The sequence below is a fragment of the Astyanax mexicanus genome, chromosome 16, assembly GCF_023375975.1.
Source record: "Astyanax mexicanus isolate ESR-SI-001 chromosome 16, AstMex3_surface, whole genome shotgun sequence".
NCBI lineage: Eukaryota > Metazoa > Chordata > Actinopteri > Characiformes > Acestrorhamphidae > Astyanax > Astyanax mexicanus.
The window spans coordinates 18,538,505-18,555,723 of NC_064423.1; the positions used below are offsets into that span (position 1 = coordinate 18,538,505).

The 17,219-nt window shown below is 38.0% G+C and overlaps 1 long non-coding RNA gene across 1 annotated transcript; it reads right to left on the minus strand.

The window, feature by feature from the left end:
* Positions 1-962: 962 nt before the first annotated feature.
* On the minus strand, positions 963-16,793 carry LOC111192565 (uncharacterized). Its single transcript, XR_002650015.2, has 3 exons — positions 16,722-16,793; positions 3,276-3,350; positions 963-1,943 (listed from the first exon to the last, which is right to left on the minus strand). It is a non-coding gene; the product is annotated as an uncharacterized LOC111192565 (long non-coding RNA).
* Between the last annotated feature and the right edge of the window lie 426 nt (positions 16,794-17,219).

Here is a 17,219-nt window from a genome sequence, read left to right on the forward strand (position 1 = left end):
TCATAAACTGTTTAGCAAACACAGTTTTGTAGCTTCAGTGCTCAACTAATGTGGCAAGGGTTGGATATTCAATCTTCTTTGCATACACTTTTTATATAATTCACAAGGAGTTCCAGTCTAATGGTGGCACTGCTTTACCAAAGATACTCATCTGAGTTTGCTGTACAGCATTTGAAGAAGAAGAATTGAGAAAACTGTCTCTACAGCTACATTAAGAGTTGGGTTAGGTAGATTTATTTTTAGGTTATGGTTGAGGTGTAATTTTGTGGGTTAAGGTTGTAAAATCAAACCGATTACTTTGTAACATTCCCTGTTTAAACCTTTTTTTTGTCCTTTGAGTTGCTTTAGTAATTTGTGCAAATTGTCGCTGTCCAATGGAAAAACAAGTATAAAAAAAACAAACAAAACAACCCCCAACAATTATTTGAAATCAATCAGTGAAAATTAGAATATTATATAAGACCAATTGGGACTATGTGCAGTGTGCCAAGTCCTTGAGCGCCAGGTCATCTGCTGGTGGTGGTTTACTGTGTTATATCAAGTCCAAAGTCAGTGCAGTGTTTTACAAGAAAATCTTACAGTACTTCATGCTTCCCTCTGCTGACAACTTTTATGGAGATGCGGATTTCATTTTCCAGCAGGATTTGGCACACTGCCCACACTGCCAAAAGAGCCATTTGCTCTAAAATATTCTAAGTTTCTGATTGTTCGGTTTTCATTGGCTGTTAGCCATAAAAAAAAATGTTTAAAATAGAGCACATTGCATGTAATACATTTTGAACTGAATTACTGAAATAATATAACTTTTAAATAATTTAAATTTTTTTTGAGATGCACTAGTAAGAGTGCCTTCTCTTTCCTAAAATGAAGGTTCTCAAGTGTTGTTTGACTTGTTACATGTTATGTATGTTCCAAAGAATTCCAAGAATGTCTGTAGCATTTTTAATAAAACAAAAGCTCCTTACACTCAGACTTCACTCCTGCAAATAATCTTTATAAAAACCGTCACACTGCTTTTTAGGGATTAAAAAGTGGTCCATCTATAGAATTACGCCTTAGAGAACAACATTTTCCGTCATCTTTATTTTTAAGCTGGTGTTAGTCACTCTCCCTATTGGACGGCTGTCTACGTCTGTGCTGTCATGGCTTTCTAACCTTCTGTCCATATCCATGATACAACAAAAGCTATTAAAGATTTAGAAGATTTCATGTTGTACCTCCAGGGATTACATGCACTTCTCTCTGCTATGAAAAATTAACCAAAAAAAAAAAAAGACAAAGAAAAGCATGGAGTGTGGAGATATGGCGGTTGTGGTTGAAATGTGGTCAAGTCTGGAACAGATTCTTGGTTGGGAAGGTGAGCTTGGAGAGAGTGAGAGACCGTTTTAGAGCCAACCACCTTCGTATTGTTCCATCTCCACAGTCTGTTCACTGTGGAGGCAAAACCAGTTGGTTACCAGTCGAGCGCCAAGGGCGTTTGTCGCCACGGTCACGTGACGGGGGTACATGCAGAAATGTCTTGGGCCTGTCGAGCAGTGGTACGATTATTGAAAGGGCCCCAATGTCAGCCTTGGAGCCCGTCTCGGCAATAATGATCCACAGATGTGCAGACGAGCCCACAGCAAGGACAAGGCAAGACTTTAAAGGAAAGCCAATTAATCTTAAGATCCGTCTTTGCTCATTACTATGCCCTTTCTATTGGGACAGATGAAAAGGTCAATTATACTTTGAAGTTGTGATTGAACACTGTCGAGGGAGTTGAGTGCACGCGTCAGTTATGGGGGTTGCCTTTTTTTTTGGGTTCTTTGCACTCAGAATTCAAAAATTCATACATTTCTGTCTCTCAGCACAACACAAACACTGTACAGGATGGATTTCACACACATGGTAATAATGCTTTTGCTCCTGCCACACAGCCTGACGCCTTTTAGGCAGTCTGTTTCCTGTGTGGACACAAAACACAGGGACATTAATTGACACACAATTTACATAATTATTATTACTTTTTCAAGCACCTCAGGCGCTGTAACTGCCAGTCAGTTGGGAAAATATTGTCCTTGTGCCATCGGTCTTCATCATTTTAACTAATCGAGGCAGGCGCTTCTTATGCTTACCTGATGTTTTAGCAAAAAAAAAAATTAAAGGAGACAATTTCTACCTCTTTTTGCAGTTCTTGCACAAGTTAGAATCTAGGAGAAGGTCTATGCGATATACAAAACATGTCCATGAAGTTCTTTGCACAGAATCACTCTCACATAAAGAGATCTCACCAGCTCTATTCTTTCCAGTTTCAGGTTATAAGGTTATTCAGGTTTAAGGGTTATAGAAGCATGCAGTAGGTACAGATCCCTCCCTCAAACAAAGTCTGCTGACTAATCCTGCTGTGTACTCTCTGAGGTTCTTTACCCACAGCCCAAAATAGCGTTTCCTAAACTGATCTAGTGGGTGGTGCTCTGGTGCGGGTTGACGGGTGAGGGGTGGTGCCAGGGTTGTTCTATGCAGGTTTTGTGATGTCACAATAAGGGAGCCATCCAAACGGCTTATAGAGAAGCATGGGATTTCTGACACTAGAGTCTTTCAACTGATTCACAGAAAACAGATGATTTTTTTGTGCACTTTTTTATGGAGTGTTTAAAGACGCAGTCGAGACCCAAGTGAAAAAACAAAAGCATGCAAAAAGTGAGCTTTGCAAAATATGTCCCCTTTAAGTTTTTTTCTGGGTTTAGATACTGTGCACTAGATGTTCTCAACCCATAGCATGTGGAGTCAGCTAAAATGGGCTATCATGTAAAATGATCAAGATTGGATTGTAGCATCATAGCTCTTTACAATTTTACAACCAATCACAATAAGTGCTCTTGTAAAAACACAACTTTATATGTAACAATAGTTTTGATTGGCCTGAGGTTGCTAAACATTATAGGAAATATATCAGAGAAATTGTATGGTAGGCTTACCAACAAAGCAAAGATGTTTCTAAACAACGTTTCAACCATTTTGTGAAAAAGTTATTTAACTCCAAAATAATTAGACTTTTTCCACATTTTCTAAGCAAATAATTATTTAAGACAGACATTAATTTTTAACAATATTAGCATTAGATCTAAAACAAAGTGAACAATATTTGATGGAAGTAATTTACTAAAAAGTGGCCCATTTTGGCTCCAATTCACTCTACCTTTGTTGGTTCAAATCACCTCAGAAAGACAGCAATTCTATTGATTTATTTAACAGGCCTACCGTTGCATTACGAAAGGCTTTTTTTTTTTACTCACCACACAACAAATGATTGGCGGATGAAGGTGGCTCTGGGAAGTCAGCTACGTCTTTCCGATCGTGCTGATCTTTCTCTGCAACAATTAAAAAAAAAAGAAACGCGCGTGTAAGTTCAGGTGCTTGATCTTACAGTGTTTTTGAAGAAGAAAATGGAGGAGGCCAGGGAGAGGAAGAAGGCCAAGTACACAGAGCTGGTAGAACATTGCAGCAGAGGGGGGGTGTAGAGCTAAACGCAGGTCGGTAGGTCTGTGTTGGCCACTGTGGGAAAGTACAAGAGAACAACCACCAGAGAAACAGCAGCAGAGTCGGCAGAGAACGCCTTAAGATGGCTCTGGATTAGAAGTGCCGAATTCATGACAGGCATTTTGAGCATAGGCCGGGACTTGATCGATACCTGTAGGGTTAGGTTTAGGGTTAGAGTTACGTTAAAAGTGATCCCAGGTACTAGCAGATACTGATTATGTGGCATCACACACAATGTGTCTACAACAAGTCCTAGTTAGGAAGTGTGTTGTCTTTCTGAAACCTAGAATGCTAATGCTGGGTGATTTTCACCCACACAATGAATGTCATTACTTAAAGTAATGGTTGATTCCCTCCTCCCCATCTATGGCTTTTTCTAGAGGCATGCATTTGGGTGATTTTCACTGAATGTTAACGATGGAGAGTATCATATTTTATGGGTGTAATTTACCTGATGTTTGTTTGTTTAAATCAGGTGCTCACATGTCCCAGGAATGGGTGGACCAAAGACCAAGTTCCCAGCAGCATTATCTTTTTTTTATATAGATATATTTCATCTATATATCTATATTATCTATATGTTAGCTACTGGGCACATACTATTAGTTAGCTAGCCATCTAACCAACAGTGGCAGCAGACGACAACAGGAATCGATTAACCTATTGGTGTTCCAACTATGACAATAATATAAAAATCGATTTTACATGTGATGTATTGAATCTTAAGCACAATATTTATGGCCTAGACCTATAGTTCACATTACCATGGCATGGGCTCTTTAAGCAGCCTTCACTGCGCCCATATGATTTTCAGAAACACGACAACAAGCACAAGGTGCCAACTGAGGGTGGCATTGGGTAATTCCCCTGCCCTAAACTAAAGAAGGTGAGGCAATCCTGAAAGTCAAACCATGGTAGTGAAACTGCAAATGCAGTCTGAAAACAGCAGCAGTACTGAAACTTTAAGAAATAGTTGGGTCATAGAAGTCACCGTATTCTGCAGGGTTGCTTTGTTTTCATCATGTATGTGTTAGACTCAACGCTTCACTTCTTTCCGGTGGGGTTGCCAGATTTGTCATTTGAAAATGCAGCTGCAAGCAGAAATAAAAAAAAATTGTTGCAGTGTGCGGTTTGTTTAAGGTACTTAAACAAGTGTGTTGCTACAACTACCTTGTTTAGTCTGGACCTTCAGACTGTTTAGTTTGGTCTCAATAAGCAATAAGCAGGTGTGAACCATAGTTAAGATTAAAAGGGTGAAAATTTGGTGACCACAAATGAGATGTTCCCGGTACGAACCAACTGAAACATGATCTGGGTCTATTTGTTATTTGTAGTTTGAAAACATTTTTTTTTTAATAGTTTTGACTTTCAGACCAATTACACTGCAAAAAATTAATCTTATCAAGTAAAGTGATCTCATTTCAAGGCAATAAATCATATTTCTTTCTCTGATAAGAATTTTTGACTTACTAAGCATTGTAAGTATAAGATTATTTAGTTCATTGTAGGAATAATGATCTTAATCAGTCTTACTTAGAATGTTTGAGCTCAATCTGAACTCAAAATAAGCACAAAAAGTATTTTTTTAAAGTAAACTGCCTGTTCAGGGGTAGACTTAGACTCAACCAAGTCTTAACCTTAACTTATGTGGCTAGTTTAAAGGTCTCATTCCATCGTTTTTTCATTCATTTTAAAATGTCTAGTTGTGGTCTCTAGAATGAATGAATGCCATGTAAGCTGGAATTTGTGGAAAAAAGTGCTCCAGTGATCAAGTATAACGCAGCTTTAGTATTTGTAATGTCATATGTTACTTTACAACATGCGTTAGCCACTGACGTGGTCTTAGGGTCTCTGTAAAACATGAAATCCACCGGAGATCCTATGTTAATTTATATAAACACATAGAGGTGGTTAGTCCAGGTCCAGAAAGTAAAAATCCACCCAGCCAGTTGAAGCACAACTTTTTAACTTTTAACTAGTGTAAACAGAACTGTTCTAAACAAACACCTACCTCTCTCAATTGTACTTCCCTGGTGGTGTTTTATAGACAAATTCTAACCATTTGTTCCTTAGCACTGGGCACAGCATATAACACTCATGTGATATTTGCACAAATAACACATGAACAAACTGCTATGTTCCTCCTAGTGCAAGCTACTACAGACAACAGAGGCTGAGGAACAGTTTCATATCCAGTATACATATACAACTCAAAGAGACTTATAGTATTTCACAAAGAACAAGAAAAAGTGGATTTTAGCGGAAGGACACCTTTTGAGGAGCAAGCCAATGAAGAACACTAAACTTGTTGTCATGTTAATGACATGACTTTTATCCCACTGCTGCCTCAGCTTTCTGTTCTTAGTTGGCAGAAGTGATCGTTGCATGGCCTTCTGATGTTATAGCCCATCCACCTCAAGTTGGACAGAGTATATAGAGGTTATACAGAGTGGTTATATAAGCTACTGTAGCTTTTCTGTTATCTTGAACCAGTCTGCCCATTCTCTGTAGACGTCTCAACAGTTCCATCTGCAGTACTGCTGTTCACAGGATGTTTTTTTTTCTTTATTACACCATTTGGAGTGTAACTCTGCCACATGATGGTGTGATTAGATAATGAATGTGTATAAATTTGATGATTGAGATCTTCCTCAGCATTGCTTGCTTTTTTTTGGGTGACCTCATACAGATACTGTATATAAAAAGTAAAACACAGATTGGCACTATTTATCACTTTGTCACTAGAAATTAATTAAATTTTTAAAATTTCCTTGATTATAGTGTATCTATAAATACAAATAAATTAATAACTAAAACCTGGAAGGAAACCTGTGACCACATTGCTTATACCTTGGATTCTTTGAATTCGAAATTCACTCTATTTTGTTTCTTTGTCAGTGTCTCAAACACAGCTGCTTTTTGTCCGCAGTAGATTTATGCTTTATCTTAGCAATCACTGCTCCATTATTGCGCCATAGATCATATTTGAGAGAAATTCTGTGGGAAGATGTATTACATTTGGAAGTTGTTTGCAACAAGCGCACACTCGCACAACAACGGCAAAATGTTCTTAGAAAGAAGGAAAAGCGTCTGAGATCAATCACCGGATTTTGGAGCCCTTTCGAGGTAGCCCACTTCTGAGACAGCGAGCCTCAGCAGACTGGGTTGTTTGACCTTGACGCTAAACGCTAAATATCCAATTTATGTTCAGCAGGGAGCGCAGCAGCAGGGTGTCATAATCCTCCCCAGCCGAGAGATGAATGCAGACGCTACTTTACTCGGGGTTCAAGGGTGGCAAACGGAATGTAATTCAAACACCTTTCACTATCAGAGCAGGAGCTTCGTGTCTTTGAACACTCTTAGAAGTGATTGAAGTTAACCGGGGACGGACGCGGGTTGCCAGTTACAGTCCTAATTAAAACCAAGAGGGAGAATGAGTCAGATCTTGGCTTATCTGATGTAACAAGATTGTTGTCTTGGATTTGAGTTCCCCACTATTCTACAATTCAAGGCGAGAAGCTGATCTCGTTGGGCTGCTTTCCCAGAGCCAGTCTGAGCTGAAGCTGTAGAATAATGACCTGCAGAGCGCAAGTAAAGCAATCACATCAGGGCCTGTAGCATGTCTGGGTTATGGTGACCGAGCCACGAAACAGCTTGGACTCCTTAACTTGCCAATAAAGCAATTTTAGATCATATATCAACAGCTCTGGAAAACAAAATGAGACCACTTAAAAATTATGGGTTCCTTTGATCTTATCAAACTGAAAATATAAAATATAATCAAGAGGAAGATAAATGATCACAAGCCATCAAACCAAGCTAAACTGCTTGGATTTTTGCACCAGGAGTGGCATAAAGTTATCCAAAAGCAGTGTGTAAGACTGGTGGAGGAGAACATGCCAAGATGCATGAAAACTGTGATTAAAAATCAGGCTTATTCCACCAAATTTTGATTTCTGAACTATTAAAACTTTATGAACGTGAACTTGTTTTCTTTGCATTATTTGAGGTCTGAAAGCTCTGCATCTTTTTTGTTATTTTAGCAACTTCTAATGTTCTGCAAATAATTGCTCTAAATGACAGAATTATTTTTTTTGGAATTTGGGAGAAATGTTGTTTATAGTTTATAGAATTTGTATGTTCATTTTACTCAAACATATACCTACAGTATACATAGCAAAATCAGAGAAACAGCTTTAGAAACTGAAGTGGTCTCTTAATTTTATCCAAAGAAAGCTGTATATATACGATAAGTCAGAATGACTATCTCTGCAGTTCTGGTGTTAAACCAAGGATTAAAATATAACATATGATATACTAAAATATGTTTATTACTGGACCCTTTACAGAGTCACATAACCACACAACTCAAGCTGTAGATTTCATTTTGTTAGTATTGAATGTGGTGTTAATTTTTATAAACATAAATATCATTTTTATGAATGCAACTTTTTTATATATGGATAGTAAATTGTTCTGCACAAGCCGGCACATTCTATCTAATTTTGCTCAATATTTAAAGGAGATTTGGCTGCACAAAAAGAAGTATAGGCAGCATGTCTGTAATTGGCTAATGGCCATGCACTGAGGGTATTGTGGACCAATGCACAATTCAATATTAGAATGCTTGAGTCAGGTTCTATTTTTAGCTCTTTCACCAGCCCACACACTGAGTGGCCCACCGGGAATTGTCCTGGTTCTCCCTATGGCCAGTTCTGCCCTGTTTGCAGTAGTAAATTCTATTCCACTGATGAAAGGCCTGTTAAAGGACACCAGGGGTCATGTTTACTGTATTTAAAATAAAAATATGTAGTGTGTAAACTTTGTTATAGTTTAAAAACCGTTTACTTTCCAGTGCATGTCTAAGCTGCAAATAATGCCTATTGTGTGTCTTTTACGTTTTTTTTCACTGAAGATGACCTGCTGCCATTCTGCTTTTGTCTTGTTGGAGTTGATGAATGGATCTGTGTTTGGAGGCACCATGGTCGGCACAAAGATGAATAGTTTGTCGTCACACAATTTTGTATGATGCCAGACTATCTTTGGTCTTCATTACAGACATTTTGACAGCAGCTCAATTTTTCAAACAGTGGCCCTATCTGGGCCTATTCTAAACCAACACTCTGCTTCACTATTTCAACAAGACAATGCTCATCCACACGCTGCTGCTCTCTCAAAAGCCAAAAATCTGTCAAAATTTGTAATCATTACATTTTTACATTTACATTTCATCACCATACAATAAAAAAAACAGTTCGATGGAGGAATGAAAAAGTGTTTTACTTCTATTTGCGGTAACTGCTTTTTAATTTAACACCATGTTCATGTTTTTGAAATCAGTAATTAGATTGGTAGTGGTGAGTAACATTCTTTATACTCAGGTTTACTGCAGTGATATAAGTTTATTGTTAACACTCTGTTAACCATAGGATTTTCATATTTTAGTGAGCTTTTGATTGGAAACTGGCCAAGCAAATGTACTGATTTTTGGCAAAGACTTTTGGAAATGAATTACTAAATTGCAATTCCAGAGGAATAAAAAAATTCTTCATTTAAACCTCCATTTCACAACTTTTATGGGTTTTATAACCAGATTATTTTTTCTGTTTTTCATATTTGCCAATCAGTCAAGGTGTTTTGCACTTAAATTATTTTTATTTTTTATTTTTTTCTGAATAAAAGTCAGTGTAAATTCTTCTTCCTTATGGTCAGTGCTGTGGTGGGTCCAGAGTCCACCTGGAATCACTGGGTTTAAGGCAGGAATACCCTCAGGACGAGGCGCCAGTCCATCACGACTACAACACACACATCTATTCACTCACATCTAGAGGGCAATTAAGCATGGCCGATTCACCCACCATGTGCGGTGTTGGGAGGCGGGAGGAAACCAGAGCACCCAGAGGAAACCCACACAGACACGTGGAGAACACACAGATGGACAGAGCAGGGATCGAACCCACAACCCCAGGCCCCTGGAGCTGTGTGTAAATGACCTGTGCTGGGGGTCTGCACTGTGTCTGCCTCAGTTCAAAAAAGTAGAGCTGAGAAAAACTTTGTCTAACTTTACTGGACTAAACTGCTGCCCATGAAGAATGATACTGTTTACGAGTTTTACAGTTTAAATTATTTGTTATTTTTACTGTTATAAATTGAAGAATCCACAGTATATACACAGTGTATGTCCACTTTAGCTGCTTCTGACATCTTGACATAATGTGCACCTTTTCTTGTATTTACATTGTTTTGAAATTATCAGTGGCTCAATGGATCAATAGAAACATGGCAAAATTGCTTAGAATCTTATAATAAAACTTTTTTCCTTCTTTTTTTAATGTTTAGTTGTTAGTTTTTTTTTTACACAAGCATACTTTTGGCTTTCACTATTACTTTTACTTGAGTAAAATTTTGATAAAAATTTAGATTCTCTGTAGATTTTCTTTCTTCCCCTGGGTGCACAATTAATGAACCCACAAAATGACATAAAGGGCCTCAGGGGGTGAATTATCAATGTGGGATATGAGCCCTTTAATTAGAACTGGATTTTTTTTATATTGAAATTCCACTGGTGTTGCACTTTTTCAAAGATCCATATCTTAGAAATCTCAAAGCTCAATGTTGTGTTATGGAATTTAATGGTAATGACTGAAGGAGTTTCAAAGCTCTTTCAAAACTCTTGAGCACATTACCATAAGAGTGAATGGAAGAATGGAGCTGCTAGCATAGTTATGCTAACCGCAGTTAGCATAACTGCCTGCCACAGTCTATCCATCTGTCCATCCAGTGTAGCTAATGCTGCTCCGGCTTCCGGAACGTGTGTAAGCTTTTGAGATTAGGATTAGGCCGAGAGTGCAGGAAGCAGTCAGAAGGTGGTGTGCCTTTCTGCTTTTGGAAAAAGAGAAAAAGAGCATTTCTTCATCCGGCCCGCTGAGAAGCGATCTGCTTGAGAAAGGCGAAAATTCAGACAGACGAGCGCTTCGCTAATTCTTGCGGTCACCCCACTGGAAGATTGTTATTGCAGGCTTTGGCAGGTCTTAGTAAAGAGGGGCTGGGAATGGTGAGGCGGTGAATATGGACTTGTGTTCTCGCTCTTGTTCACACTGCCGGACTCAAAGATGACGGACGAGTTAATCCTGACGGCCTAAGCAAACAAGGCCCAGACGGCTTGGTACGAGGCCGCCGGGTTTGACCTGAGACAGAGAAAAAAAAACACACCAGAGAGTGTCAACCTTCTCCACACATTGCAGGGCTTAAGAGAATGGAGAGTGAGAGCGAGAGAAAGAGCGAGAGAGAGCTAGACGGCCAGATACGCCGACTCGACCACATGTCAGCAGCGCTGGTAAACCAGAGCAGTCACATTTTTGCCCCTGTCATCCAGCAGTAGAGCCAGGCTGAGCTGGAGGCTCCGGCAAGAAACCAGCCATTAATCTTTCATTGGCTATAGTGACACGAGGCAAGGAGCTTAGGCACCAAAAAAAGGAAAGTCAAATAAATATGATCAAAGACGGATGCAAATGTCACCACAAAATTAATATTTAAGAGGGGATTAATATTTATACCGGCACGTTTGTTGTTGGAATTCTCTCCTTCGTTTTGGCAAGGCGGCTTGCTGCGAAGAAAAGCAGCCAATTTTTTTTGGCCTTGAGGCATTATAACAGTCTGTAACCCAATCTCGTGCAATATTCACCCAAAAATGATTAGTTGCACATTTGAATTTGTGGCTATATTGCAACGAAAATGGTGTGCAATATGCCAGAATTCTCCTTCCAATATTTTCTATTATTTTATTGGCTTTTTCTTTTCAGAAGTAAAAGTACTGTCTTGAGGGAATTATTTAATTAAAAATCATGTGAGACAAATAACTTTAAAGCAGCAGACCCTATTTTTTTTTTTTTATTTTACATTGGCAATAGTAGTATTCCTTATTTATTTCTAATTAATGGTATCAGTGCTCTGGCATGAACATCCCTGCAATGTCTAATAAATAAAATTCAGTAAAAGTCATTCTAAAAACAACAGTGGACTGGAAGGTTTGTTGGATGCTGTAATTGCTTTTTTATTTTAAGTTTGAGTATTTCATAAATTAACATAATAATACAGAGTTTCAAATCGCACTTTATTTATCTTTTGATGCATTTAAAAACATACTCTTTCGTTTTCTCTGTGCAATTACACATTCTTACCAGAGAGGTCTCTAAATCCCTGAATGCCTTAAACTCAAGGATTGTCGCTTTAAGAGATTTGTTTTTCATGATGATTTCTTTCATATTTACACAAGCCTACTTGATTTGGGCTATGCTACTTCTTATTCAAATGATCAAAACTCAAAACCACACATGACCACGAATTGTCACTGTCCAGTGAAGAACATGTATCTTCAAAACAACAACTTTTTACAGGAGAAAATAAAATCTTTTTAACTTTTAATGACAGTAAAATTTCAAAAAGTTTATTTCAGGACATTTTAAAGAATTTCTATAAAGCATTTAAAAATCAACAGAAATTAATTTCTTAAATTCAGTTCAGTTTAATTATTTTAAATAGTGATGACAGTGCTGCTGTGTGCTTTGTAAAGCATGACTTTCAGCTCAATATTTTTCATCAGTTGCTTTTTTTTCCCAGCATGCTTTATGACAGTAATTAATGTGACTGCATCATCTAACGCTGTTTTTCAGACACAGTTTGTCTCACATGTTTAGAGGCCATTCTTTATTGGCCAGATCTCTGTGAGCTCTCTTTCATACTGAACTTCAGCACATGTCATTCGTAGCCTTTAGGTGCTCTTTAGATGTGGTTTCTATTGTTTAAATAACTCTGCTGTTGCACCATGCTTACATATGAGAATCTTCATAATATGTGTATCATTTAAAAACGACAACATATGATTAACGATGTTCAGTAAAGCAGGAAGCAGCTTTTATTTGTTCCTCATCTGTTGGAGCACTGCTCTGTTTCTGGCTGGAGGGGTTGACATGGAAACTTTGTAGTAAACAGCGACACATGGATTGATGGAAAATGTGGTTTATTCAGAGATATGACTGGTTGATGGAGAAAACAGCTGCTACATGTTAGGCTTTTTAAAAGACATTAAAGGCCAAATTTGATCTCAAAATGATAAATAGTAAAACAGTGCCTCTAGCTGTTGTCCTACTAAACATTCTGTTCTTCAGTAGAAAAAGAGTCAGTGGAGTTGTTGAAATGACAAACTAATAATATGCTATGAGCCAAAGATCTCAAATTATGCACCGTTTTATCCAGTTTTTTTTTTTTTATATTACTACGCTGTCAGTTTCTGGTTTATACGTCTCTGCTCATTCAGGTATATAAGAGCCTGGTTTGAATATGAAACTTCCAGATCATCCACCTAAAATAAAAAAACAATGCATCATGGACAGATGAGTCTAAAGTAGAGCTTTTTGGTCAACATTGGCTATATTTTGTCTGCCATAACTTAACATTGTTTTTTTTTTTTTTTTTTAAGCAAAAAACCTTATTAGCTGTAAAGCATGGGAACGATAGTATAATGGTCTGGGCATGCTTTACTGCCTTGAATACATTTAGAACAAAATAATAAATTGTGAAACAGTGCCTCTAGCTGTTGTCCTACTAAACATTCTGTTGTTTAGTAGAAAGAGTCAGTGGAGTTGCTGAAATGACAAACTAATAATATGCTATTTGAGCCAAAGACCTCAAAATATGTACAGTTTTATCCAGATTTTTAAGTATTTTTACTCTATCAGTTCCTGGTTTATAGGTCTCTGCTCATTCAGGTAGATAAGAGGCTGGTTCTACCAGATAAATAAGAGTCTGCCCAAGGCCTCTACAGAAATGAATATCTATACTAATCCTCATTTAATTTAACAGCAGTAGTCACAATATGAAAACACACTTTTTGGGTGCTTTTGTATTTCCAGTTGGGTTCCAACTTCCCCTATAAAAACCCCAAGAGTGAAAAAAGAATTTGGGATCAGGATTCATATACTTGTATATGCCCTTTGGATGGCTCCCTTATTGTGACGTCACTAAAAAGAAAACCTGTATAGAACCACCCCAGCACAAACCCCTTATCCATCAACCCCCACCAGACTATATCATACCAGACCCACTATATCATATCAGTTGAAGAAATGCCATTTCGGTCTGCTGTTTAAGAATCTCAGACAGTTTACAGCAGGATTAGCCAGTAGACTTCTTCTGAGGGAGGGATCTGTACCTACTATCCGTGACAAGTCAGCAGATGAGGAAGATGTTAGTACTTTCAAATAATGAGTTTTGTATGTGGTAAAAAAAAAAAAAAACACGTACACATATACAGCATTTACATGGCTCATTCTGGAAGGGAATGCAACTGGTAAGAATAGAGCTGGTGAAATCTTTATGTGAGAGCAATTTTGTGCAAAGAACTTCATGAACATGTTTTATAAAACTCTGTTGTCCTACATTCATCAACATTCTGTTTTTCAGTAGAAAAAGAGTCAGTGGAGTTGTTGGAATAACAAACTAATAATATGCTATTTGAGCCAAAGACCTTAAATTATGTACAGTTTTATCCCGCTTTTTGAAATATTACTACTCTTTCGGTTTCTGGTTTATAGGTCTCTGCTCATTCAGGTAGATGTGAGTCTGGTCCTACCAGATAAAAACGAGTTTGCCCAAGGCCTCTACAGAAAATGAATATCTATATTAATCCTCATTTAAATTAACAGCAGTATTCCCAATAGGAAACTCACTTTTTGGGTGCTTTTGTGTTTCCACTTGGGTCTCCACTTCCCCTATAAAGTGCCAGGAATCATATGCTTCTATGAGCCAGGATGGCGCCCTTATTGTGACATCTCAATAAGTAAACCCCTTATCCATCAACCCCCAACAAAGGCCCACCCACTATATCATATCAGTTAAAGACATGCCATTTTTGTCTGCTGATTGAGAGCCTAATCTTATAGACAGACTTTGTCTGAGGGAGGGATCTGTACCTACTGTCCGTGACAAGTCAGCAGATGAGGGAGATGTAAGTACAATGTGTGGTAAAAAAAAAAAAAAAAAAGTATACATATACAACATATACGTACATGACTCATTCTGGAAGGGACTGAAACTGGCAAGAATAGAGCTGGTGAAATCTTTATGCGAGGCTGATTTTGTGCAAAGAAAGTCATAAACATATTTTGTGTAGCCCATAGACCTATTTTAACTTGTGTAAAAGAGGTAGAATCTGTCCCTTTTAACAAGTGATGCAAGTTAAATGCATGATAAATCATGGTTCTCCTCTGATATTTACCTTAGTGTTGATTAGGTTTCATATGTGCATAAAGGAATCAAAATTTTAACATTAATTCTTTGCAAACATTCACCCGATGTGGCAGCAGAACAAAACAAAATCTAAAGAACTGCTTTCAGTATTTATGATGCAACAATAAAAAAAAAACACTGCAAAAGAATGTAGACCTGTCGCTCTTCTCAAGGTGACTTTAAAACACCCAGATCATCCACCTAAAAAAAAAAAAGTCTCATGGACAGGTCAGTCTAAAGTAGAGCTTTTTGGTTAGCATGGGCTATAATTTGTCTGCCTAAACTTCACAGTGTTTTTTTTTAGGTAAAAACCTTATACCAGCTGTAAAGCATGAGGGCGGTAGAGAGTAATGGTCTATTGGGCATGCTTTACTTTTAGCATTGTATACATTTAGATCAATGCATTCAGTCTTCAGTCATCACTACTTTTTCAACGTTATATATATATATAATCCCATTTAAACCGAATCATCTGACATCATCTTCCACCGTCATCACTGACTGTAGATCTCATTCATGTCCTTTAACAGCAGTCTGCCATCTTGAGTCTTGCGTGGTGCCCTCTGACATCATGCCGTCCCACAGCTCCAACCGCACACACAAGCCCACACATTCCTTCCAGCCCTTCAGCCCTCGGCAGGCGTCACCTCAGCAGCCTTCAGAGAGTTGGGACTTTAGGACCCCTGAACCCCCCAAAAGGCCTGAACACCCCCAACCCAGTCTCCTCACACCATCTCGCTCGCCTCCTGTCCCCGACAAGCTTGGCTCAAGCTAGTGTTTATTTATTTTTATTAGGTCTCCGTCCAGCACTGTGCTTTGATCGGGCTGCGCTGGTGTGGAGAGGCGTTCCTGCAGTGCCCAGGTGTTGAGTGAAGCCATTTCCTTTGGGCCTAATTTCTAGGCCCACACAGTCTCCTTTTTGTTGAGACTGAGCACCCCACTCTGGCTCCACATGCTGCAGCCAGAACACGCTCGAAGACTGATGGGTAACGGGGAACGCAGAGCTAATGCAGACAGCAGATCCTGGACTGTAAGCCCGGATAAGTTGAATTTACTTCAAAAAATTGAGGAAACCGGTTGCCTTAAAAAAGTTAAGTAACAACTTAGAGCATTAAGTTATTACAGCTAAAGGGGAAGCTGATTCAACTTTTTTATTTTTGTTATACTGTAAGACCGGATAAGTTGAGTTTACTTAAGTTATCTTAAATTAAAACATCAAGTTATTACAACTAAAGGAGAATTTAATTTATTTCTAAGGTAGCAACGGGGGAGTCACTACACACTGATGGTGAGTGTTAGTCAGAAACTGTTGGACACACCCAGTATGCAAATAGATTGTGACAGAAGCCAGTGGAAAAGAAGCTGTTAATGGCAACAGACTAAACTGAGTTACTGGTTCAACTCAAAGATCTCTGTTTGAATGTATATGTGCCCAGGGTGTGAATTATACAATGATAATTGTCTACATCACATAAAGGATAAATTCATTACATCAGCTAATATAGCACATACCACACAATAACCTTTATAGTCTTAAATAATATATTATACAGCCCCAAAAACTGTTAATCCTGCAAAAACACACACAATGCTACTGGCAGCTATCTTTCATCAGCTTTCTCATCAATAAATCCATATTCTACAGCATCTCTCCTTTAGTAATCATTTATTATTTAATTCAAAATAAATAGAAAATAACAATGTAACTGAAAAGCCCTGTAGATAAGGATTTTGTCCTTATCCATATTTTGACACTGTGACTACAATATTAAATGCTATGGGGAGATGTAGGAATGCATTTATATAGCATTTAAAAGCTTGGCTATTGTTAATTTTCAAAGTAGCCTAATAAAAATATTTAAACTAAGTCTTATCTTAAAAATTGTAATACAGCAGTTTGCTGTAAAACTACTCACCTGAGTAAGTCCTCACTTGGTTCTACTGCAGCATATGAAGCTTTTCGTTTCTTGTTTACATTTCCATTCCACCTTAACAAGAAAGAAAATTTTCTCTACGTTAAAACACAGTTCCCTTTTTCAGACTGTAGTTAGTAGATGATAGAGTTTTAAGTGTTTAACACATTTCTGCTCAGGGTTTGCAGAAATCACAAACAGTCCATATAAAACAGAACGTGGATTCCCATTCCACCTTAAAAGCGCTAAAACATTATCTACAGCCTGAAGCCTGTGTGCCGCGACAGCAGCATTTAAGGCGGAATGGTAAATTATCAGCATTTAAGGAGGGATAGTAAATTCATGTGCGTTATTTATGTAAGGAAAAGTGTTTTTAAAGTGCATATTTGAGAAAGTTAAGTAGATAGCGCTACTCACACGTCATGCTGTAGCTTGAGCAGCGCGTGTACCTTAAGCCACCTGACCAATAATAATCCAGCAGGCAGGTAAACGAGAGAAATG